General features: G+C 41.0%; 1 protein-coding gene and 1 long non-coding RNA gene across 6 annotated transcripts in view; one reads left to right on the top strand and one right to left on the bottom strand.

The window, feature by feature from the left end:
• The window catches only part of LOC111934012 (uncharacterized), a 411,068-nt gene that overhangs the window by 216,014 nt on the left and 167,983 nt on the right, over window positions 1–27,071 (top strand). The gene's annotated exons all lie outside the window — the stretch shown is intronic.
• Window positions 7,381–25,495, bottom strand: LOC111933825 (uncharacterized). Its single transcript, XR_002866900.2, has 3 exons — window positions 25,369–25,495; window positions 8,881–9,004; window positions 7,381–7,626 (listed from the first exon to the last, which is right to left on the bottom strand). It is a non-coding gene; the product is annotated as an uncharacterized LOC111933825 (long non-coding RNA).

The following is a 27,071-nucleotide window of genomic DNA, read 5'->3' as shown; positions in this document are numbered from 1 at the left end:
CGTGCGCAGAAATTGCAATATGTTGTATATACACACATTAAACAATCACACATATGCATTTGGATATACTGTTTACATGCATCGATGTTATGCTGTATGTGTTTTTATTATCATGGTTTGTAATCCCACCATCATTCAAAGTCTTACCAAATAGCTCTGTGGGCAGTGTGCCAACTTCTTTCACATTCCTGCTAAAGTCACTTGGAATATATCTGAACGTGGCAAAACGCATTTGCCAAGTTATGTGCATAAAAACATCCTTTGATCTTTCAGACTCATAAATATGTAATAAAGTACATGATTGCCCTACTGATCTGTCCTCCATCAATCTTGCGTCCCTCTTTTATTGATTCATCAAAATAAGATATGATCAAGGTACAAAAGAGTTAAAGAAGCTATTTATTTTAATGTTTCCTTGGAGAGCTTGCATGTTATTTTGAGTACAAATTATATATATAATATTTCATGAATGATGTTTGAAGCATTAAAAATCACCTCTGCACTTCAAGTTAACACAAAACTCTGGCAGTCAGCCATCTTTTATTTGCTTTTTTTTTTCTTTTCTTCCTTTTTTTTTTTTTAAAGGAACTTTGCAAAATGTGGTGTCATTTTTCTGTGACCATACTTAAGGGTTTTTTGACTTCTATTTTTAAATCATGTACTCAACTGGTATTGTAATCCAACTTTGAAATGTTCAGGAAACCATACTTTGCAGTAGGTTTAGTATATGGGCTGTCTGGATTGGGTAGTGAGTCTTTCCCAAAAGCAGGGATTATCCTGATTTGTATTGAGGGTAAAATGAGAACTGTGAAGGCCCAGAGAGGTATTTTAGGAATAATAACAGAGGTAAAAACTTGGCCTAGAAATACACAGGATAACAAGCTTTGCCTCTGCCTTGGAGCTTCTGAGAAGTCTTTAAATGCCCCAGTTCAGTCTATGGCTCTATCAGGTATAAAGCCACTGAAGCCGATAAAAATGAAATGTATTTGAACAGAGGAAAAATTATTCAAACCATAAATAGAGCAAGTTACGTAGCAGGTAATAAAATCTACATTTTGTTCCACAAGGGAGAAATCAGGTGGAATCCTTAAGCTGGTCTTGCTTGCTGGGAGGAGAAGCACTCTTCCTCCTGATGCCACAGCTACTGAGTTAAAGGACCCTCTGAGTTTGCTTTGACACACTTAGTGCATCCAACAGAGGCTGGTTTATGGCAGCCAGTGCATTTTTCTCAACCACTTTATGGTGCTTACTCTTCAGAGGTGTAAAAGCATCCAGTTCTGAAGATGTACTGCTAATGAATTAAATAATTTCTGAGCAAGACCTGCCAACCAGGTAGCAGGGAGTGAGCTTCAGCACACTTCTCTGAAGCTGTAAAATATGGGGGGGAAAAGTGACATGGGTGCAGATGAGTTCACTTCTTTGTCAGGTTCTCTCTTGGCCTGCCATATGAGTTGTAGTGTCTGGGAAAGTGGAATCATTTTTATGCAGTCCTTGTCATGAATCCACCAGCAGTAACAGGCAGAAAAGACACAGATTATTGTGTGATTTTATGATAATCAAGATGCTTAGCTGACTTGGAGACTGAGAGAGAGAAAAGAGGTGCCAAGTGCTTTGTGATGTTTGGCATCTCCCCTTTGAGGGTCATCACACTTAGAAAACATTAATTAAGTTTCAAGTCACCCAACAATAGGAAATGTTGTTATCCTTTCCTTTCACCACTGAGAACTCAGTCCAAGTGCTGTAATCGACAGTATGGAGCAAACCACTGGCTGAGCTGGAAAAATTATTCATACTCCTGACTCTCAGCTCTGTGGTTAGGCAGCAGAAAGCATTGGCTTTTCCTCACTTCCAGTCAGCAGCAGTTTATGGCTTCACATTACGCTAGGAAATGCTGTCAGTATAACAACCTTTGGAGCTAGCAAGCCATATGCTGATTTCTGTGACGTGGGTATAACCAGAGAAGTGGTTTTGCACTAAAGGAGGAAGAGCACAGCCTCTTCCCACCAGTCACGCGCTGCGCAGGCTACACGAGGGTTTGATCCATCTGGATGCATTCTCTTGTCTCCCACCCTACTTCCCTGAAGACTTGTCCTCCTTTGACCTCCTTCAGGTTCCTCAGTGTTTGTGTTGTGGTTCTTTCTGGTTTCCTATAGGCCTTGCCAGCATCCCTCTTTGGTGCTGAGTCTCCAAGCCTCACACCTTCCCTGCATGAGAAGGAAATCCCTTTGCTCCTCCCCGGTCACACATTTTCCTTGCAGAGACCTGCAGGTCAATAGCTGATGAAGTCCAGCACTGAAAAAGGAAAGGGATGAAGCTTTCCTGAGCTTTTTGCCAGCCTCTTAGCAACAGTCTGATCCCAGGTTTGTTCTGCTCCTGGCCAGGTGGCATCCTTCCCTCTGATTGCTTTGATCTGAGTAATTTCCCTGTCCCCCTGCACTGGGGGCAGCCACGGGAAGGAACCATGGTGGATGGACCATTGCTTGTGCCAGTGGGAAGAGAAGACTTGAAACAGTTGTCAAAGTACAGGCAGCAAATCAAAGTGGGGATGGACGTGCCACCACTGCCCGTGCCCAGGGCAAGGGTGTGACAGCCACGGGTGTGGTGACACTGCTGTGGTGACACTCCCTGCAGCCACCAGAGACACCAGGCTGGGCTTTGGTCAGTGATTATTCTTTTGTCTGTGTTACTGATGCTGAATCATTGTCATTTGGCTTCTGAAGAAATAGATTTTCTGATTATTCTTTCTTGTCCAGTTCTCAAAAGCACATCTCCAAAGAATATTTTGGGTCAGAGCATCTCTGTTACCAGCAATAGGGAGGTAAATCACTGCAGCCTCTGCTTGACATTCTGTGGAAGAAGCTGGGCTTCTGGGCCTTTATTTATTATTAATCAAACTATTGGCAGAATTTTTGTTACAAAAAAAAAATAGGCTGGAGGATTAAAAGCTATCATTTCTTGTTCTTTATTCAATCAAGAAGGCAGGGAACAATTAAAGGGGATTTTTCTAAAACCTTTCTGAAGTTCACTGACAATAACCCAAATCAGAGCAGGGAGCAGGCATGGCAGTCAGGTGTTAGAATTATTTCTGTTCCTCTTTCTTGTAGATGTTGCAATTGTTAGTTGAATTAGCCTTCTATTGCTTTTTATTTTTATTTAGTGTTTATCCCATTTATTTCACGTTCAGAAAGCATTTCTGCTGAGCAGAAAACCTTCTTCCTGAAACCTTCTACTGTTCCCACTGTAACCATTCAGGAAGAGTAATTAAAGCCAACAACTTCCATTTCTTCAAACAACCTTAAAGAACGCCCCAGGTGAGACAGCAGTGACACACAAGTCTGGTTTAAGTACCTCAGATATGAGCCTCTGATCCTACTTTAATATTAGTCACATCTTAAAATGAAAGAGGAAATTGAAACAGGTTTTGTTTCCATAATTGTTTTTTAAAGCTAGCATATTAAATCTTGGTGAATTATTTAGTAGGAAGGATGACTCTGCACCTTTGATTTGTAAGTTGAATTTTTATACTTAGCTGCTTTTTCCTGGCAGGATTAAATGCCAGGTTCTCAGCTCTCTGTGGAATTAGTAAAATCCTGTGACAGATTCTGTAGGAAATTAAAACACAGTGGAGAGAAGACAATTGCTGGAAATGTTACAGGTTTGTTTTCACAGGATTCCTTGGTAGATGTTTTCATTATGCATTTTTCCAATTTTCACCAAAATTTTCTCTTTCTACACTAACCTCAGAAAAGGCTTGTGACACTGAAAAGGCTCCTGCTGGCCTGTGAAACTATTCTGATTTATACCTGCTGCAGCTATGCTGCAGGATTTGTTGTGCATGTGATGCTAAAGCAGGTTGCTGGGAAAATGCCATTTCCTGGTAAAGGATTTGCCACCTTGTGGTTGAATGAATTCAGTGGAGGAGCCCAGTGCTGGGGATGGATGGAACAGGAAGGTGCCTCTGCTAAACCTGCAGCAGTAATTTAGGTTGGAGTAATTTAGGTGGGAGCCACCTTGGGGCAGTGGGGCCTCTAATAGGGATATAGCCAGCAGAGGCTCAGTTGGATATTAGGAAAAATTTCTTTGCTGAGAGAGTGGTCAAGCATTGGAACAAGTTTCCCAGAGCAGTGGTGGAGTCACCATCCCTGAAAGTGTCCTAAAACTGAGTAGACATGGCACTTTGTGACATGGTTTAGTGGGCACAGGGATATTTGGACTTGGTGACATTGGAGGTCTTTTTCAATCTCAATGATTCTGTGATTTTCTTTAAATATCAAAACTATAATGGCAAGAAAAACCATGTCTCCCTTTACCAACTATACACAGAGCCTAGATGACTGACTAAGACTTACAGATTTATAAACTTCCAGAGATGGCTGAAATGTGGGTGATGAATACTGTCCTTTATGTCTGTGTTTTCCTCTAGAAACATAAAAGAAGTGGAATAAAAAAGCAAGGAATAGTCTTTCCCTTCCTACATGATTCACTACTTATTCTTATGCATCAGAATTTCTGATTTTCAGGGCATTTTATGCTTAGCAAACTTGTTACATCTCAGCCCATCTCTATGCCTTAAGTTTCATTTTTTGGTCTGAGGCCTGAGGTGTTGTGTCAGGCAATATCTAAAGGTGGTCATTCTTCTGTCCTCCCCCTCCTTCATCCTGAGTGCATTCTCATCATGGAGTAGTTTTAGTAAGGAACCATGGGCTAAAAGTAAGTTTGGAAAGGTAAAAAAAAACCCAGTATATTTTAAGTTAAACTGAAAAAGTACAAATTCTGAGGGGTAGGGGAAACAGTTTGCCTATTTGCCCTTCACTATGGGGCTGGGGGGGGAATAAGAACAAAATTAATGGGGCAGCCCCATTCAGCTAAACTTGAATTTATTTGGGCACTTTCTGCTCTCAGAAAGAGCAAAGAGCAGTAGAGGAAATAATTATGATATTTTTCTTCTTACTGTGACTGGGTATGAGTTAATGCAGACTTCTAAGCTGACTTACTAATAACAGGCATTCCAAAGGATCTGTGCATGTTTCCAATTTAGAGCTGTAAATTAGATTTTATCCTCAACTTGGCATCCATAAAAGACATTCATGGAATACACCTGCATAAAGATCCTTATTCATCTCTCTCATCCCAATTTAGGGTTGCTTTTAGGCACTGTAATAGAGTGCAGAACCAAACTTTACCTGTGAAATCCAGTGCCATGAAGAGGGTAGAGAATAATATTTTTTATTTATGACTATCTTCCAGCTTCAGAGTCTTTTGCCAATTTAACTGCAATTCCAAGAAATGAGGATGCTTTGATTATTTAATGTATCTTGTAGGAGTATCTTTGTTTAATCTTTTTAGGCTTTGATAGAGGGGATTGGATCCATGATACTAGAATATCTTTAAAACATGTCGTTTCTCAGTAGCTTCTCTACCACATCTGCTTTCTCCAGAGATGTTGCTATGAAAATTCTTACAGCTGTGGCCTTTGATGAGGCCAGCACCACCTTGCTCTACCTGCAGGAACCCCCACATATTCAAATATCAGTCTGCAGCATCACGCTCCGTTTTCCCTGGCAGAGGAGCATCGTTGTCATACTGTGTGGCCACACTGATCTGACTGAAATCATTCTTGTAGTCTCTCCCTCTTCAAAGCAGTTATCCCAGTCCATCAGTGGGGCTGTTCTCACGCTGTGCCTGTTTCTGGTGTAGCTGTCTGCTCCTGGATGCTGTTGCAGGCTCGCTGCATCCCCGGGGCAGCGCGGCATCATCAGCTCATTACTCTGAGCTGTGCCCATCAGATACAATCCATCTTCAGAGAAAGGGTTTTTTGGCTCACGGGGGTGAATTTCCTGAGATCTGTGTGTGGGTTTCAGCCACATGGCTCCCACTGACTTTAATGGGAGTCACGCTGCTCGGAGCCCCTGCGCTCCCCTCGGGGTTACGCTCTCCCTGATGTGTGTGCACTGCTCCACGCATTAGCTTTGAGGGGGAGAGCACACTCCCTGCCCTGCCTCGGCAAGGAGAAACCAGCCCCCCACCTCCACCCTTGCCCCCACCCCTCTGGCCTTGTGTACTTATGGATGAGCAACAATGGAGACTCATTTCTATGGTAAGTTAGCAAGATTTATACTATAAATATTACATTACAAGGTTCCGACACGGTGCTATTTTCGAACATATCCACGCTTTGCTGCAGATCAGTATGTCACTGAAATGTTTCCTTTGAAGAACACGTTTTTGAAACACATCATAAAAATTTCTACCATTGAGATTCCTCCATTTCACCATCGTGGTGCGGGTCAAAATGTCTTTATTAAAATAGGATATTAGAAACTTATAAATTTGACTATTTCTTTCTCTTTTTTGGACAGGGTGAGGATTCTATAAGGGATTCAGAAAACAGGCAGCATGGCTTTAATTGAAGGAGACAGTGTTGTCAGTATATGTGTTCCTACAGTTATAAAGCCCAGCAGTATAGTATTCATCAAGTCTGATTCCACCTGACACTTGACTGAAAGCATTTTGCACTAATTTGCTTTGTGCTTGTCTAGTAAATCTAAAAAGAATGAGTGAAGGGGTGATAGGTGGCCATTAAACAGAATAAACAGCCCCTGGCAAGTGAATGAGTTTTACAGACTTGTTGCTTTTGGGAGGGGGAGGGTGAAGGGGAGAAGATTATAGGTCTTTGAATCAGCATGTGGCTGCCTCTATCACTCTGTAATCACAACTGTTTTCTTTGGCCCGGAGACCCATGTGCACCTCCAGAGAGGCTACCATGGTGAAGAAGGAAGCTCTGCCCCCAAACCTCTGCAGGAGAGCCCTCCAGACATATGATTCATATTCCAAGTGTGATAGAGGCCTAAATGGCAATTATTTTATCATATAAACACCAGTAAGATAGATTTCAGTCTGGAGCTGATTGCTTTCCTCAGATAATCCTTTTCAAATTTTCCCCTACATAAAATATAACAGCTTTAGGGTGTTTTCAGGTCCCTGCTTATGGTTCAACTTATGGTGAAAACCGTGGGCTTGTTGTCATCTTTGTCTGACTTTGCTGATAGCAGGCAGGAAATAGCTGTGTAAAGGCAGGAGGGGGTAAATAGCTGACTCTGTGGTCTGTAATTGGTTCATAGTTTTGGCTTGTGAAGAATAGAAAAGAAGGCAGAGGAGGGCTGGAAGACAGCCTAACAAGGAACACATGGGCATCTGAAAAACTAAACACAGCTGGACCAAGGAGTACATTTGACCGCCCGTTCCCTGCTCTCAGACTTCTGAGCATTGTTGTTGTTACTGGGGAATATATAGCACCGGATTTCGAGGGGGTGGATGGGAACTTCGCCGGGATAAAAGGCGAAATATCATGACTAACAAGAAATCAAAACAAAAACTTCCTTTCTCCATGTACTTATTTATTTAGTTGCTTGCTTGCTTTGGGGGGTTCTCTTATCTTGGCGACCTCACTGCTGCAGTTTTGCTGGAGGATGGTGCCTTCTGCAGAATGTCAGGTTTTCATTCCCCAAAAAATGATGTTCAGGGGGATTATTTTTGCTTCCCCTTTTCCTTGTCATCCCCTGCCTTGTTGCCTTCAAAACACAAGCGTGGGTGGAAACTCCTGGACTGAGAGAGGACATAATGAGCCTGAAAAAGAGGATGGCACGATGAAAAACTCTACCTGTTTTAAGAGAGGAAGTTTTAATCCTCCCCCACCAACCTCCCCTCAGAAGGTCGGAAAAGGGATCACACCAACTCCAGGTCACTCACCAAACCCCAGCAGAGGCTCTCTGTGGGATTCACAGACCATTTCTGTATCTGGGATAAGTCAGCTTTGTTTTGGCTGCTTCTAGGACAGAGGAAAAGCTTTTCCTCTCAGTGTCCCTGAATTAAGGGCTCTCATTACTTGAACCTCATTAAAATAATCTCTCATCTGTACATGTGCCATGAGGAAATGGCTGATTCCTCCCCATTCCTCTCCCCTGCTATCTGCACAAACCTATTTTTCTTTCCTAAATTAAAAAAGATCTCGCTGCTGCTCGACTTGGCTGTTTACATTCTTTAAAGAAAAAAAAAAAAAAGAAAAAAAAACCAGCCCTGAGCCCCCTGACTGCAGCAGAACTGCCATTAGCGTTGATTGTGTCCAGCAATGCACAGTCCACTTCAAGAAAGGCAACATCCTCTATTTTTTAAGCCAAATGTTGTGCACCGCAGCAAGAACAAACAAGAGTGACTTTCATCCTTCAAACACTGAAGCAGCTTTGCAAAGCCTGACATGAAAGGGCCTCCCTTGCTCTCTTGTCCATGTAGGCCTGGAAATGGAGCTGAAATGGCTAACAACATTGGTAATAATAGGGGCCTGCCTGGCATCAAGAGGTGAGCCGAAAGACTTCAAAAGCTGGCTCGAGCATGGCTGCAGGAGCATTTGCTCTGGGATTCAGGCTCCAACTTTTATTCTCTCCCTTTGAAGAGCTTACAATTGGGTGGAGGGTGGAAACCAAGCATTTTTGACATGAACTCTGCCATGGAAAATTATGAGAAAGACGGAGATGAAAAGGAATGTGTCCTGATTGTGCTGGCTATTTTTTTTTTATTTTATTTTTTTTTAAAAAGTCTGCAAAACAAGGGGCTTGCAGTACTATAATCATTGATCCTGAAAAGGTTCTTCAGAGATTAGTGCTATCAGTGCAATGTGAACCTCAAGGCTGAGAGGCAGAGTGGAGGAGAGAGACCCTTTTGCACTAAAATAACACAGGCTTTTAAAGGAATAGTGTATTACTCTGCTGGGGAAAGAAAAAAGAAAAAAAAAAAAAAAAAAAGAATATAATAGAAAAAAAGCCACAACACCTGTTCTTGAAAACAAACAAACAAACCAGAAAATAAATGGCAGGCTTGGCTTACCTCCAAATTGTGCAACCACCTGAGGGTCCCAATTGTTTGAGTGTAGATCCCTCAGCACACTCAGACTCCTGTTTGTTTTGTAAACTCAGATCACTCTTCAGGACTCTGGTGTTGGTTTTTATGCCTATAAACAAGGAATAATTTCACTGAACCTGAAGAAGATATTGGGGATTTATTTTCGTATGGGCAGCTATGCAGATATCTATGGGATTACTTAATATTTAAACAAATTAATCTTGTTGTTTCGTCCTTTTTATTTTTGGCAAAGCTTCATTAGTATCAAATATGCAACAGGCAGGTGGGCAGCCTTGCAAAAGGTCACCTGTCATTTCCTATTGTAGTGCTCTTTCCTGTTGTGTCAACTCTGTTAATCTTTAATCATTGGGGCAATAGATAAAGAAAGGAGGTAAAGAAGCTGGAAGTCTGTACGAAAATAGGAGGAAAAGCAGGGAATAGAGAGAGTCACTCTCAGAGCCTGACCCTGGAGACCAGACCTGCAGTGAGACTTGGAGAGTAGAGTGGGAAACTGAGAAATAAAGAGCAGGCTGGAGTGGGAGAAAGATGGGCTGGAAGAAAGGAAAGCCAAGGGATGGGAACATCCGTGATTTGGAAACCACCTACACCTGGTGGGCAAAGGAAGGGTGTCCTGCACTGATATATAGATGGAGAATAATGATGCAAACAGAGGAACATTGAAGAGCCTGCCCAGAGGCTGTTGAAATGAGTGGAAAGAGTTTGTTGGACATTTGAGTCCTCAAAAGCTGAACAAACACTTCCCACCCACTAAGCCACCCCCAGATGTTGTCACTCCAAGCGTGTATCAATTTGACATTTTAAGATGAATATTCTGTATTCAGTGGCTCTCAGTCTGTACTTTTGGCACTTTCTAGTGGTCCTGAGCACTCCTTCTGAGCACAACTTGTTTTCCCTCTCTTCATTTGTATCCATGCCATAAGGGAGCTGTGTATACACAGTGCTCTTACCTATTTTTCTCTGAATGGGGAGTCGTGGAGTGCCTGCTGTACATGATTGCCTGTCAGGCACCAATTAGCAATCCATTCAGAGGCTCTGAAGCTGTGATCCACAGCCAGGAGAGAGTTTGAGAACACTTGTTTTGAATTATCCTGCACAAATCTCATGCCATAGATCTACAGCAAAAATGAGATCATATCCCCATGTCTTTTAAATATCAAGACATCCAGTTGTGCTTGTTTTTGAACAAACAGAAACAAACTTAGAGTGAAGCTTTTCTTGTGTAAAGCAGTTTCTTTGACATTATGTCTTATAAATTAATTTAATTCCATCTGAAATATGAATTGCTTTTATGTCTCAAAGGACAATGACATGGGTATTTCAGTTGTAAAAATGTGGGAGTTAAACTGTTGGCTGCTGAGTTCTTAAATGCATTACTGATGTGAGTCCTTCAGTTATTTTTTCCAACCTCTTTTCTCAAAGGCAGAGAGAAGCCTCTTAGCATTTCTAAAGCCCAACTTGTCAGTCTGTTGCTGAAGTTTATATGTTAAATCTTTGAATCAATACTGATAGTTCTTAGCTAACCAGTTCTCTAACTTTAGGGAGGGAACAGAAGAAGAAAACAAAGTCCCAGAACTACAGAGACAACAGGTAGAAAGTGAGGCTGCAGGGGGCTTCTGATGTATTCTGAAAGCTGAGTGCTTAAAGCAATCAAAGGTAGGGAAAATCTAAAATAATATCTTCAATAACAATCTTCTAATTTGCAAGGACAAGGAGAAGAGCAGCCCTTGGTTGTATTGCTAAATTTAAGAAATCTGCAAAGCACCAAAGCAAGAGGGAATCCAGCAGCAATTCCCAGGGCTCCCAGCTCACTCACTAGCTGACTTGATGAGCCTCTTTGATCTGGTATTGACATCGTATCAGATCTCCTGCACTGTTTTGCCCACTTGCCAAAGCCAGCTTCCCAGAAGCGAAAATGTGCGTTCCTTTCCTTGGGGTAATTTGAAACATTGACATGAAACAGACCTCTCGCTCTTCCTCTGCTGTGGCCTGCCTTTTGAGTAGTTCCTTCATTAGTGTCTCCTTAAAAACACTTGGAGGTCAGTGCCAGGCTGGAATTGCAGTGTTCTTGTCTATTGTGAGTGATGCAATGATTGGGTATTAAGTGTATGAATAGCAAGAAGGGAAAAGACAGAATATATAAGTTGGTTTGGGAGCCTGGGATTCAGACATCCAGGGTTTTTCAGATATCTTGTATAATGAACACAGACTTCATTAACCATTTTTGGTTGCTCACAGATTGCTATACTACACAGAATGCTCACTGTTGTTTCAGTGATACATGAAATTTTCATGGTGAGAAAGAAATGATAAGTTCCCAGTACAACGTAACACGTGGAAAGAAGCCAATGAAAAAAACAAGGTTCCTCTTCTCTCTTCAAAGGAATTTTTGACACTGGAAATAAAAGTATAATCTGTGTTAATGGCGAGCTCAAGTACCATGTCTACACGAATGTCAAGACAACATGGGAAATATGCTGCTCTCCTCCCAGCTAGCATTCCAGATCTACTTGTTAAAGAGCATCTCAGGCCCTCTTATGTTCCCTAGACTGTAATCTTGACCCTGCTTTTACTTGATTCAGAAGTATTAGGCATATTTTGATCCCAAATTTCCTCCTCTCTCCCTCTCCCATCATTACTGGCTGCCAGAGCTTTTTCATGGGGATACTGGACAGCAAACTCATGTGTATTATGAGTGCCCAAAACTGTGCACAGAGAGACATCTGTTTTGGGGAGGAAGTGCAGCAAATGTGGGTACCTCAGGAGCTTGGAGGCTGTGACTGATTTTCTTTTATTACCCTCTCTCCCTTTTGGACATCAGTGGACCAAGATTCTTCTCCTTAGTTGGTGTATGTTTCTCTCTCATTTAATCAGCACTACTGGGGAGGAAATATGGCTGGAAAAGCAGTGCTTTAAAAAGTTACAGTGGCAAAACTTCCCTTAACCAAATGGCTAGTCATTAATCTTAAATACAAGTATCAGGAGGAAAAAGATCTTTGTTGGGGGTCAGGAGTAAAGGCATCCAGGTTGTTTGTGAAATATTAAAAGCTAGAGTTCACTGAGCATCTGTCTTGTGCATTTTAATTGTATCTCCATGAACCTGAACTCTGTGGCCCCCAGCGAGCCCTGCTCAGTTGTGCTGGCTCACAAAGTTCAGGGCTGGGTTGTAAGTCGTTTTTATTTAGCACCTAGTGACAGCAAGTACTGTAGGTGGAGAAACATTAAGTGCCACTTAAATCTGTTCCTGTACATCTTATTAGGATTATACTGGAGTGATACTCTGGCTCTGAATTCACTGAGAGTCATTAAAGAGTCCCCCTTGGCCTTTTCTAACACATACCTGACTGTGCCTCTGCAGAACCCTCAGCTCCCATCCAGCACTCCACAGGGACTGCTCAAATCCAAAATCAACACACCACAAAGTCAACGCTACCAACTATTGATTGGGAAAACCTCAGTGTTCTTGGGTGTGCCAAGACAGAAATCAAGGGTGACGCTGCTTTGGAACCAGATTTAGTCAAAATGTGCTCTCAGAAAACACATGTGACTTCAGCAGTCGTTTTTGGACACATTTTCTAAGTGCTGAAGGTGCTGGGGCTGGGATGTGAGTACAAGTTCATCCATCAGGACTCACTTCCTTTTCAAAGGAAGGAAAATTTTTGAATGAGCTTTTATTTTGGCCGCCCTGGGAAATTTGTCCAAAACATTAGGAAGCAGAATAAAACACCAAAGGTGGGTTTTTCTTGGGTGAGCCTGTCCCTAGAGAGAAAGCAATCACTTTGATCTGAGCACTTGCCCAAGCTGCTGAAGTCCATTTGAGCTGGCTGAGAGAGGCTTGGTGCACTGTTAATGCAGTGAAATGTAGCACAAGTATTTGTTATTGCAGCCAGTATCAAAGGAGGCAGGACGACTTTGCCACTTACTATAAAGTGTTTCCATGAAAATGGAAATGAATGCTACAGGGGTCTGTTCCCTCTGAATGCACAGGGGAGCGAGGCGCTGAAGGGTTGCTTTCATTATACCATTAACAGGGCAAGTTACTTACTTGCTTTTTTCCTCCATCCCTCTTCAAAAGCACAGGGGCTTGAGGCTGATTCTTTGGGTCAGCCAGGCAGTGCTGTGTGTTCCCTGCCAGCCAGGGCAGTAAATCCCACTGTTGTTCCCAGATGGGCCCAGCAGAAATCCATCCCTTGTCGTCATTCCAGCTGCACTTTCTCCGCAGGGAGACGGCAGTCACCCGTTTGGCGAGGAGGGGCAGGCTGTAATGTCTAGCCAGAAACATCCACCATAAACCATCGCTTCCTGTTATGACACTCATGTGTCTAAACTTATTGATTTATTTGGGTGGAACTGTCTAACCTGCTCGAGGAAGAGTGGACTCAGCAGGTACTAAGTCATGTAACAATAGGAAGCATCAAAATACAGCCCGCAGTGTTAGATCTGGGAATGAATCTCGGATTTATTCTTTAAAAGCTATCCCACTCGCTTTCCAGAAATATATTTTTCTGTTTCCAATTTTTTCCTCCATTTAAAAAAATTATTAGTAGCATTCATATCATCTGGCCACAGCTTTCTCATTGTTGTATTTCCCTGATTTGCAACACAGAAATTTTAGAAATTGCAAATCTGGAACTTGGCCCACCAAGGATAAAAGGGAGAGTATTCTGTTTTGATTTATACATCTGTCTTGATTAGGGAATTCTTTCTTTGTCTGGAAGCAATGTGATCTGGTTGTTAGAAAAGTGAAGATAGACCTTGGGGACACTTCAGTTCTCTCCTGGCCCTGTCACTCAGTCAGATTCTTTACACCTAAATCCACCCTTTGAGTTTATTAGTGGGTATAAGAACACCTATCCAGCTTTCCTGTGTGCTGTGAAACTTAATTTATATTTCTGAAGCTTTTTCAATTTGTCACACCAGAGAGCTTGTATAAAGCATGTAACTACTGATTTTTTTAAGGTGTAAGATAGTTTTCCCTCCTGTGAACATTTATTTAGGTTGATCACATTTGGTGTACACAGTTTTTCTAGAAAATATTGAGTTTAAGAATTTTCTGTGAGTCACGTCTTTATACCTGAAAATAATAATATCTTATATATGTGTGTGGCCATATATGTCTGTATTTATTTATACATGCATGGTTATACACACACAAGCAAGAGAAGAGATAGTCTTCCCAAATAGTCTGGAAAATCTCTGAGACTCCACAGCTGGCAGTGCATTTCTTTAATTTAAGGAAAACTTACGCAAAAATGCTTATCTGCACTCAAAAACTTCCCAGCTCTAATTAATTAATATGAAGTGTAAACAGATCATGAAATATTTTTTAGTGCTTAATACATAGAAATGTCCTGTGTTGATGCTAATGAAAAAGTAATGCCTGAAATATTTCACATTGCAGGGCCTGGGGACACAGATCCATGGAAAAGCAATTCATACCAAACTGCTTTACAAGTGCAAAAATTCTGTTAGCCTAAAGCTACAGCACTACATAATTGTACAGGGGAAAAAAAAAAAAAAACAAACCAGAAAAAAAACCCCAGTCCTCCTCTGCCCTGTATTTGCATTTATTTCAAGCTCTGGTCATTCTCTCAAAAAATGATGACACCAATATTTTAGTAGAACGGATTTTTAATCTGCCATATTCTCTGTGTAATCTAGATAGCTCCTCATTACCTCACTGCATAGTCTGTCATTCCAGCTGATCCTTGAGATCTGATCAGTGCAAGAGAAGTTAAGGAAATGTCTGAAGACCATGAAAATCCAACCCCCTCCCCTGGAGAATAGTCTCTTAATTGTAATAGCCCATTTTAATCATTGTGATTGTTTAAAATATTATGAACAGAGGGAAATAAGGAAGATAATTGTACTTCAGCATCCACAATCTTTTGTTATCACCTAAGTATATTGGAGATTTAGCTGTGTATAGTCCCAATACTTCCTTCACATAGCAAGTGGCCTTAATTATGTGGGCAGCTAAAATTCCTCTTGAGAGAGAGGCTTGGATAGCAAAACAGCAGGTAAGAAATGCCTCTTCCTTACTTCTTTGTTTCTTCCCAGTCCCCTGTAGCTAAGGCTGCATATGTGGCTGTCTCTGTCTTTGTGACACTTTAAATGTGAAACAAGTAATTTAGTTGAAAATTTTCTGTTATTTTTTTTACATGCTTCATATGCTGGGTTAAAATCCATTAGCATATAACAAAAATCGGAGCAGATGTAGTGCAACAGATTCCTTAAGGGAGTCCATATTTTTACATATTTTGTAATAAGGAAACTGTCACTCCCAGATGGTATCTAGCTAATACTGGTGGTTTGCTTGCTGATAACATACTAAAAAATAAAATTAATTGTATTCTATTTGATGACAATGAAGCCATTATCATATATAATTCACTCTTAAAGCAAACGTCCAAATGATGGTCCCTTGCAATAACTGAGCTTTCCCGGTCTCTGTGCCTGTCCCTTCTCTTCCACCTCAAAAATTCTTCGGGAATTTGTTGCAGCAGAAACCTCCAGCTGCGAGGTGTAACAGCCGTTCATTAGCGAAGCTGGAGCCCAGCGTTAATTTGTGCAGGGAATCTGGGCCAGCACTACCTCAGTGCACTTACCACGGGCTCCATCCTTCACCAGTGGTTCTCAAACCGCTCTGCTTTGGATGTCACTGTTATATATCACAGCAAAAGGAAACAATTAACCTTTGCAATAATGCCACTGACTGGTGCCTGTCTGCTAATGGGCTTGAGAAGTGCAGGAAGTATCCAGAGCTGGTACTTGCTGTGAAAATGAAAATCAGTAAATCCAGGGTTTTGCACAAGCACGCAACACTGATCTGTAGAATTTGTGCAGTATAAAGCTAAGATGATCAAAATATTCTAAAAAAAATCTGAGATTTTTTTTTTCCTGATAAAATTGCGTAAATCCTTTCTTAGGTGAAAACATCAAGACCTGTTGTAGACTGGTCAGTTACAGCCTGACAAGAGAGTGGTTGAGTTCACAAAGGGTTTTGGTGAGGTTTATTGACATGAAACATCAGAACGAGCAACTCAGAAGAACTTTCCTTGTCTCTTTCTGTCCTACCACAAAAATACCCAACTTTTCAGAAAATTACCCTTGAAGTTGAGGTAGTGTGGGAAAGAGCAATATGGGAATGAAGAGTTTTCATTTTCAAAGTTGACCTTGGGCAGGGAGTGTTGGCTTTCCCAACACCTCTTGGGGACAGCAGCACTGGTTCCCCAGGCCACAGATAATTTGTAGGTGTTGATACCAGCTGGCAAATGGGAAAGCTGGGACAGAGGGGTGGAGTGACCTTCACACAGAGCTGGAACTCATGTCTGAGTCCCCAGTTCATTGGCCTGCTTCATCCAGTGGTGTTGGAAACTAAAAACAATCCAGCAGTACAAAAGAGAGAGTTTGTCAGCACTGACTAGTTTAAATTAACTATTCAAGGAAACATTTAGCTTGATTATAATGGTTTCTCATCTCTGCATGTACAATGAGGCACACTCTCTGAAGGGTCTAAAATGTGCCTGGCTGTGTTCATTCTAGTTTATTGATGCTTTTAGTTTAACTTCCTTTCTGTTATAAGCACAAAGTGCTCAGAAGAGGAACAGATGACTGCATTTCCATTTGGAGAGCTGGTAGAGGAGGACAATGTTGTAGCCATCTCTGCCACATGTGAAGTGATTTTACATTCTCTGGGGCTATTGCCTCAAGTTGGGAACTCCATAAAACTACGTGATGCTACTGGCAGACATTGCAGAGGAAACAGATCTCTTAATATACATGTAATTTTGAGTAAAATATTATTTAATTTAAGAAAATCACAGACCAGTTCTTGGAAAGAACTATATAAATCTTAGCCATCTCTTGTCCTCCGTCTTCAGTTAGAAAGTTCTTAGTAATCAGCAAATATTATTTTACTTCATTTTTCCTATTTTATTTTAATTTATTTTATTTTGTTTTAGAAAGGAGAAAGGAGACAGTCCTGTGGATATAAAATAACTTTAAATAACTGCTCCTATCACATTTCAATCACCTGGTGACAAAAGTGGCTTAGAGATTATCCATAGTCATCTGGAAATTTGGGTAACAGATTTTTTCAAACAGAATTTACCCAGCTTCAAATGCTCTGAGCTCACTGTGTAATCCTTGTCTTCCATAGCATCAGGTGTTACCTCTTTGCTCTTTTTCTAATGTGTTAAGTACCAGACAACTGTAATATTTTATTTAGCATGATTTGCATTCAAACTTCAAATATCTCTCGAATAATACAATATTTACATCTTTGAACTTTACTTCTGTATGTTCACTGGCATTATAAGATGTACCTACAGAGGACATCTGCCAGAAAAAGCATTGTTGCTCCTATGTTTGTGGACCCCAACTCATACCTTTTCTCTCTCAGCTTTCCTCATTAAGACATCACAGCTGATATCTTTTCTCCTCTGTGTTTTAATTCCTGAGCAGAAGATGTATTTTATTCATGATTTGGAAGGAAATGTGTCTGGTGGGAAGGAATTTGGGCACCATTAAAGCAACCTGAAATTCCACCGTGGGCGCTGGGAGGGAGCTTTTTTTCTTAGCCACATAAAGCATCTGCTTAAATTCTCAAGTGTGGAACGTGCAGACTTGTTAGGCAAGATTTTAACAGACTGTTTGGCACTGAGTGTAATTTTCCCAAAGACCTGGCAGTGGAAATAGTTGAAATAATGGTTTGTCAAATACTCATCAAAAAAAATGCTAATTGATACCTCATCTGAATTGAGCACCACACAACACCGGAAAGTGAATGGGCATTTCCTGTTTCTTCCCTACTCAAAAAGAGACTCTTCCCAAGAGACTGCTCATGTTAGATTAGATTTGTCCCACCTGTAGGACTATTCTGTAAGGTAGATTAGTTTGTATCATGCTGTATTTGTTGTTTCATGGAGTGATGTGTGGCTCCACAACCCTGTGGTATATTCCTTGTGCCAGCATTGCTAGATGGCATTTTACCAAATGCCATTTTGAACCCCACAGCAACATTTGTTTTCTGGTGTCTTTCTTTTCCTTTGTTCCTTGAAGTTTCTGGGTTCAGTTGAGCTCTTCAAGCCAGCATGGGGACATGAGGATAAAGCACAGCTGTGGCTGTGGGACTGGAGCGCCAGCTGGCCACGGTGCCGTGGCAGCATTGCAGGGCCACTGGGTGAAGCCAATCTGAACTTTTGCAATAAATATTAGAGAGACCACAAGTTTGAATGGATTTGGAATCTGAAACCAGAAACCCAATCTAAATGTCAGAGCGGGTCCCTATCTGCAGACTAAACTGAACTGAATGTTCAGACCCCTGCTTTGGCAAAGAAATTAAAGCTGTAAATCCAAATCTGCTTTTTGTATTTCAGCCCCTCTTGTGATGCTAATAATACTTTGCCCTTTCACAATCTCCAATATTTTAGAAACTTTGAAATGATTTATCAAATGAGTCATACTTCCCAGTCAGACTCACAAGAACCAGTTTGCTGGAAATATCACCCAAAAGCAAGGGCAGGATGGGGCTGTGGCTGAATTTCTGCTCTCTTGGTAGCTGTGTGTGGATCCCAGGACTGTAAGGTTTTGTCTGTATCTCTGTAACTCTTCCAGTGCAATCCCTGTGTGTCAGAAGGCCCAACTCCATGTGCCTTGGATTCCCATCATTTCCAAGGTGAAGGTGTCTTTCCATTGACTCATTCCTCTGCTTCTGCCCAAAGGCTTCCAGAGAGAGCAGGACAGAGTGGTGGAAGCTCTTGGTGCAACAAAGTCAACTTTGCTCTGTCACTGGGAGCCTTCTCCAATATTTGGAGTATTAAAAGATTTTCCTGGGGCTCTGAAGGGATTGAGTGGCAGAGCTGAGGCTGAAACACTGAACAGCTGAATCCATGTGTTCCTCTGAGCCTTAATGTTCAGAGGAAAAAAGGATTATTTAGCATCAAAGGTACCAGTAGCACATACAGGGCATCACCATTCATCATGAATAATGCTGTTAGTGAGAAATAACAGTATTCCTTAGCATTGATGACAATATATTGAGCATTAGCAAAGCCTTCTGCTAAGAGAGTTATCTTGTGAAGTGAATTATGGAATTTTACTACCTGAGTACATGGACTGATATAAATGATCATCATTGTGGCAATGAATTGGTTTAAGAAGGCTTCATAAGAACTTGCCTAATGCTCATAAATTAACATTAAATATGAGATGGGTTATCTAATCACATGCTTTCAGGCAAATTCCTTTTTAATATGTATGTACAGTGCTGCTGGAAATACAGAAGATATATCAGAGGAGATATTTCAAGCCATAAATGGTTATGTTTGATAACTCTGTATTATTTTCATAGTTTTTGTCAGTTATGGAATTTCTTTCTTCGCCATCAAAATTTGTACACAGAACCCATGTTAAAATAATATTTAGAGATAACTTTAACCTTCTGTATGCCTGTGCCTTCAGACTAAGGGGGAATCTTACTGACCATTTGATATGAAATACTGGAACAGTGGGTTCCTTTGTTTTAATTAAAAGTGGGGGTTGAGTCACTGAGCTTTTGCACATCTTCTGCAAACTGCTGAGGCTCAGGAGCATCCCAGGATCCCATATCCAGTTCAGCTCTTGCTATATTTGGTAAACGATGCCCCTGATTGTCACACACAAAAAACTTTGGTGGGCAGACTTGTTGAATACATCAGAAGCTGTTCTGAACTGTTTTAATGCAGGGCAGATAAAACTCATGGATTTAATCAAAGAGTAGGATGTTCAAAATGCAGATACCTCATTTTTTGTCCTCTGGATTAGCTGGGTAAGGGAACATTGGTGCGCCAGTTAAAGCTGATTTTGGGGGTTTTTTTCCTGCCTTCAGGGCAGTGCCACAATGAAAAACACCAGCTCAGGTCAGAGTTTTGAACTCTAAACAGGGGCATTTACTGTTTTTTTGTGGTGCCTGTGATTCAAACAATTCCCTTCTCAACCTGATGGAGGAGATCTGCTGTAGAAAACTGCTTCCACCTGTTGGAGTGATTGGAATTTTAAGCCAGGTTAACTATGGAGCCCCATTTGGAAATAGTTTGTAAAATGCTTGAATCCTCTGGGGGTGGTTGTATTATACACCTTGTAGTTGCTGAACATTTCAAGACTTAAACTTTATCTCTAAGTTAATCACCTGGGGATCAAGCTAGGGGACTGGATAACAGTTTTACTAATCAAAACAATTTTCTGAATATTGTTGAGTTCCAGGGACTTTTCCCTGCCATCTGAAAACACAGTGAGAGGATGCCAAGAGCAGAATTATTAAACAAACTTTTTAAATCATGTTGTACTTGGAGTTTGATTTCCTAGTCTGTACAGTGAGCAATAATAAACTAATTATGATTAAACTGATAAGGAGTACTCTAAGAGTCAGCCAGGAAAGTCTTTCATAAATAACCAGGAAGGAATGCTTGGCCTCACAGTTGACATACATCAGAAAAGTTTCTTTTTGCCTTTTCAGAGAGAGTTCTTTAAAAACAAATACACAAAAAAGTCCAAAAACCCCCAAACAAAAACAAGTCCAAACCAGTGGAATAAAATATGTATTGTTAGTATTAAATAAATCCCATTTTATCTGAAATTGCATGACATCTTTCTGACCCCACAGAACTGGCTCTCAGGCACATTGAAGCAGCGCTATTACTGTTGCTTTTACATAGGAAAATTCTAGACTTAGACTTCCTAAGAGAGCAAATAGTTTGGCTCTGGGTTTCTGTCTTTGGCCTATTTTGAAGTGTATTTGGGTTTCACAGTTATAACTGGGCAGAATTTATTTGGCTTAATACATGAACATTTCTTCCCGATAGGTTAGGTCAGCTGTGAGGTTTAATCAGCGTTCAGATTTCTGACATGCTGCCCAGGGGCATATCATCTGAGCAAATAAACAACCCAGGAAAGGTCTGTATACCACGGGGATGATGTGGGATTGCAGGGGATCAGTTCCACTCAGGTGTTTATGGTGGTTGTGTCTTTTCATGGCAGATAAGAGCTGACATTCAGCATTACACCCTATGTGGCACCAATGTGTATAAAACAAACAGTTATTGTTGTTTCCCCTTTGGAGCACTCTTGTCTAAAGGACTGAACTGAATATGTTTGCTTCTCTTTGAAGCATGCAGATTCTTCCCACTGAATGTTGCAAAGGTTTGGTCTCACTTATAAAAGGAACATATTTTCAGCTATTCTTCACTTTAAAAAGAATCTTCATACTGAACCTGCCTCTGGGTAGTCCTGCTCCTAATTCTAGTTCTATTTTCCTACATAGCTGCAAATTAAGGCCTCTGATTTCCACTAGCCAGTGTGGCAAGAGCAGTAATGGGTACCAGAATCTTCTTTTTCCCCTTGCTGTCCTATCCATACTTGACAGTATTTTGGAGAAGAAGTGGCATTCAGCCAAGGAATGAAACCTCAAGGCAACTATATCAGCCTCAAAGATTTATTTATTTAATTAAGTCATCAGCAGGATGGAAAAAATACTCTCAGTTGCCAGAATGAACCGTTCCAAGCTCAGGGAGGGTCAAAGTGCATGCCTGCAAGTTATATGTTACCAGGAATTGAATGAGAAGCTTCACAAAATTCTGCCCTTTGGTCTGGAGTAATGATGCTGTGGGTGCATCACTGAGGGAGGAGAGGGAGAAGGGTTGGGAAATGTTCTGGTTTTCTCTCCCACTGGAGTGATCCTGCCTTAGAAGTCACTTGGCTGCTGCTTTAATGTTGAGGGGCATCACTGGACATACTCACACAGCCAGTCTGGAAAATACTGGAGGACAGGAATGAGTGGGACCACTTCAGGCAGTGAGAGCAGCCTCCTGATACAGGACACAGCTACGTAATCTGCAAATTGTCCTTCAGAAACAGCTCAGTTCCCTCAGTTCCCAAGTCCTGCACAGCTTGCCTCCATTGCCAAGGCAGTGACAGAGGATTCAGAATTCTCCATCCCATACAGCTGGAGAAATTGCTGCCACTGAGACATCAGTGGTCCAAAAAAAAGTCCCAAATCCCTTTATCAGGAAAGCTGTCAGAGGGCTGGGGGTTGAGCTTTCCAGTCAGTGCAGCCAGAGACACAGCCTAGCACCAGCAGGCACCTCTGTGCCTTGGCTCTTCATCTGGTACAAATTGGCCTCATTCTTCTGATCTGGCTCTGCATTAAATATTACTGCTGGACAATGTTTGCTGTCATTTCAGATAGGACTGAACATTTTTAAGAAAGATTTGGGAAGTACATATTGCCTCAGACAACTTCTAGTAAATAACTCGTGTTTGTTGCTCTGCCCCAGTGGGAATGCTTCTGAACTTTAGAGACAAAAAAATCCTCTGGCAGGAGCAGTTTAGTAAAGCCAGGATATATTTTAGTGGAGCTTCTCAACTTTCTAGTCAGTTCCATTGTTGATTTTTAAATAAGTTTTGCGAGCATCACTCTCAGCTTTTAATGCTCCTCTTATTGGCTTCATTTGTCTCTCTGAGGGGTGTGGTGCTGCAATATTTTCCTGTTCCAGGACTGCACCAAATTCTCATGCAAATTAATCTTGTTAATCATCACAGCCATGCAGTCCTTTAGCTAAGTTCTCTTTGCTCAATGAAACACATCAAATGCACTCAAAACATGGAGGAGTTTTTCAATAATCAATTCATACACATTTGCCCCACTGGTGGTGAAGAGGCTGTGCCCTAATTCTTTTTTCTTCATTTTGATTCTCCAGCTTTCCTCAAAAGCTGGTCCTCCTGCAGTCTGTTCTTATGGGTTCCTCTTTGGGAGATTCAGCAAGGTCCACACTGAGGGCAGCAAGTATGGGTTTGCTTTTGGATGATATCAATAAATAAATGTCAGTCAGCTCTGGAAGGTGAAATCTATCTGAAAAGATGCTTTTGGCTTCTCCCAAGAGGCACAAATAGGTAACTTAAATTTTGTATGAATTATTAGCAATGTAGCTTGCTGTTTTGCTTGAAAACCAGAAGAATTGGCTTCAAAATTTGCTATTTTCACCCAGCCCCAGTTCTGGTGATCTTCCCAGACACTGACCTTTTTTTTTTAGCTTTCCTCCAAAAAAATACCACTTTCTATTCTCTCTGGCCTTAGCCAAAGTCATTACTTTTCTCTTTGTCATACTGAGACTCAATAGCATTGTAATTATTTCTGACATATGGTATAATCTATCCACCTCTCCTTCCAATATGTCCAAATGAAAGAGGAATGCCACTGTAGCCACCAGACCATGGTTTCCATCAATTAATTCCACTCCATGGCTGTCCATTCCTGGGGGAGCAGGGACCTAAACTTCATGTCCAGGGTGATGTGCCATACCTGGAGCCCTGGAGCTTTGCTATCTTATTTCAGCTCCCTCAGAACTGGAAATTAAAGCCCCAGTTTACTTCCCTAATTTTGTGGCAGAAGGCCAGTGATTCTATCTGAGAGTTTTTTTCTTTACCTCCATTAACCCCCAAATGTTGCTGTATTCAAAACATCCACAGAGAGTGTATTTATCATTCATTTTCTGTTCATGTTGATGTGGGAAAACACGTGCAATCAATATTGAATCTCTTTCAAAACAACTTAAAATGGGAATACATATTGCTCTAATCTAAAACTAATCATGATGATAAATGATGAAAAATATGCCAAAAAAGTGAAAATACTGGGTTCTTTAGTTGTGGGTGTGGGTATGTGTATGGACATGCACATATATCTATTGTTTATGAATAAATTAGAACTCAAATCAAAATTCAATTAGAAAGGAAAAAATTGCTTTTAATGATTAATTTTGTGATCATAATTAAGCCTCACATGCCTAGTTTTACGCATTTGCCACCTATTTAAATGTAACCTGATAATATATTCTATTTACCTGTATGAAAAATGGCCACAAATGCATGTTAAAAAATAGACAAAGGTAGATTCAGCCATATTGATCTGTCTTCCACAGTTATTTTCTAATGCAAAATACAACTGTAAAGCAATACAAGCTGTGGAATATGACTGTCCTGTATATTTATGGTTCTCCAACTTGTTTGTTCTCCCCTTTCAGGCTGAAGGTAAATGCCATTGCATTATAAGAGAAGTTAAAGACAAAATTAGATTAAAGACAAATTAGACTGTGGTTTGGTGAATATCTTAATTCAATATAAGCAAGCCTGCTAGGAAAAGAAGTCTTGCCCCCACTCTGCACCCTCTCTTTGTGGGTACCAGCCCTCACATGTGCCTGGGTGAACAGCTCTGCAGACACCCAGAGGAGCAGAGCAAGGAGCAGATCCCTGAAAACCAACCTGCCAGAGACATTTCTTTTCTCATGAGTTTTCTGCCAGAGCACAAACAAGTGGCCCAGGGTGAAGGAGGAGGCTGAAATGCCATTTAAAACCAGTCTGACCAAGAGTTAATAGTTTTGGGATCTCCAAGACAGTTGTTCCTAATATGCCTGCACAGTCAAAAATATTTCCAGGCACTGCAGCAAATTGAATGGTTTGGACCGTGAATAGTTTTCATTAAAAAGTGGCTTTGGGGGACGAATTAAATTTTCAAAGAAACTGATTAATTTGATTCTCACACAGAAAAGAATCTTTTCACTTCTACATTTTAAAATGTATCCAAACCCATAACCCCCACAAAAAAGTAAATTTGCTAATAACTGTTTATGAAGCTCGCACTAATATTTTTTGTCCGGAGTTTAGAACAAAAATCGTGAGAGCTGCTGAGACATGAGGTGGCTCCGCTCTTCCATGTGCTTTGAAAGAGTAACTTCAACATTTGACTTAAGCCTGGCTTCTCACGGCGCACAGAGTTAAGCAGCGAGACGTGGTTTTGCCTCATTAGGTCAGCAACACCAGCCTGCAAGGCAGTGCAGCTGGTTCTGTGATGCTATTAAAGAAATTATAACTACATGCACACATCCTTGTAGCATCAGCCCCCCAGTGAAGATACAAGATCACAGAATTGTTCAGGGGGGTGGAATCAGCAACATGGATTACAGTTAAGGACATAGTGAGTCAGTTTAAGGCTATAAATACCCTGGTTTTCAGTTATGCTTTTAATCTTTATTAAACTGAGTGATTCTTACTTGTTTTCATTCACATATGCATGTGTATAGGGTTTTTTTTCTGTATATATAGGCCTGTAAGACTGTAATAAATCCTGCAGAAGTCTCCTAGAACATAAATAGTGAGTTCAAATCCTTACCTGAGAAACCACAGAGGCACCAACACACACTCAGCCTTCAGAATTTCCCCGTGCAATTTTGCAAACAACGGCAAACCATTTTTGGTTTGTTTGGTTGTTTTGTTGTTTGGCTTGTTTTGTTTTTTATAAAGCACGCAATATTTTTTGCATTGCTTAAGAAGAAATTAAAACATCCTTTTGCTTTCTATCCTTCTTTTAATGGCTTTGCATATTACTTTTCATCTAAACTCAGTATTTGAACGTACACTTACCAGGCGCCTGTTTTCTTTGTTGCTTGTAATTACTGAATAAGTCGGAATCATAGCCAGGGAAGTCTGTGTGGGATTACATCTGGAGTAGTGTACTGTAGCAACACTGCTTTGCAGAGCTTCTCCTCTCATAGATTTGATCTTAATGATGGGCTACACTTTCATCTTTTAAAAAAAATCATTTTCCGCAACTCACTGCTTTTTATACCTCAGCAAGAAAATGCCGTTTATTGTTCAGCTTCTCTTGCCTACAATGTTTGTATCTATAATTGAAACTTAAAAGCTATGAGCTTGAATAATTCAATCAGAAAGCATATTGTTTTTACTGTTCTCGGTATGAATCCAAACGATCGCATTATTGTGATGTTATAATATCAGAATGTATTTATTTTTACATGCACAGTCATAGTAGACAGCATCCCTCTCTCTCTCTCCAGAAAAAAAAAACAGCAATGAGGAGGGGAAAAAAAAAATAAAAATGCTGAGCTTTATCCATGCTGGGTTCCTCTGGTGTAACTTAAGCAAATGAGATATCTCTGGTCCCCTCCAGCGAGCGGCGGCTCTGTGGCTCAGGCTGTTTGTGCTGCTCGCTCTGGAGCGCCCCGGGCTGAGCGTGATCCTGGCGGGACAGGCGTGACCTCCCCGTGGGAAGCCACCTGGGCCACCGAGCGTGTCACTGATACCGCGCCCGCGGCTGCTCCGTGTCAGCTCCGCGCTCCACGGCCCCGCGCATCTCCCACTGGAACGCCCCGTGGAACCGCGCAGGCAGAGCAGCTCCGCTGATGTCTCACGACACCTTTTCACCCCAGGATTAGCTGTAGAGCAAATTGAGCTTCGTGTGTTTTGTGCTTAGCGCATATTCTATTTATTTGATTTTTTTTAATGGGAAAAAAAAAAAAATCCCGATGTTTTAATTCAATTGTTGGCTGTCATATTCTCCCTGTCAAGGCGAGCATAAAATAAGGGCTTTGAAAATGAAATGGATGAAACTGTGGTATCTAATGCGAGTGCCACGTATTCTATCTCAACTACACAGCAATTTTTTGAACTGATAAAACATCAAATGTGACTTTTGGCTTAATGTGGTTGAAGCAGTTGGTAAGAATTAGCAATAATATGGAAATTATCCATTTTTCACTTTATTGCTATGTTTGGGCAAATCATTATATATAATAATCTACTCTTAGGTAGTGCTGTAGCTGTATCTGTAGAATTAGGCCCAGGAAGAAAAACTGCCCTTATTCCCATAACCATGAATCTGAAATTTCGTGATTTGTATAGATTTTCATTATGTCCTTAGCATAATTTCAGCACAAACGGAGGGCTTAGCCAGGTTCCCATGGTGTGTCCTACAGGTATGGAACAGCTTAGCATCTTTTTCTCTGCTTACCAAGCTTAACGCCTGTAAATCAACCACCCCATTATGCAGTAATTCCCCTTATTCCTAATTCAAAATAGCAAAGTTAAAGCAGAATTTGGGTAATGAGGAACTATATCGTTTTGGCCTGTGTATGATCCTCATTCATTATCTTCTTTCCATTTAGGGGAAGGGGAAGTGAAAAACCCTTTTATTTGCAAATCCATCCATACCACTTTATAAGACACAGTATTAGGAAATAGCATGATTTATTGGAATGAGGCATTTCAGTAAGGCCTAAATGATAGAGTCTGCTAGGAAACTCATTTTTTCTTGATGGGATCTGATG

Source organism: Cyanistes caeruleus, chromosome 13 (assembly GCF_971803275.1).
Source record: "Cyanistes caeruleus chromosome 13, bCyaCae1.hap1.1, whole genome shotgun sequence".
Classification (NCBI taxonomy): domain Eukaryota; kingdom Metazoa; phylum Chordata; class Aves; order Passeriformes; family Paridae; genus Cyanistes; species Cyanistes caeruleus.
The sequence above is the reverse complement of the archived record's forward strand: the minus strand, read 5'-3'. Positions and strand labels throughout refer to the sequence as shown.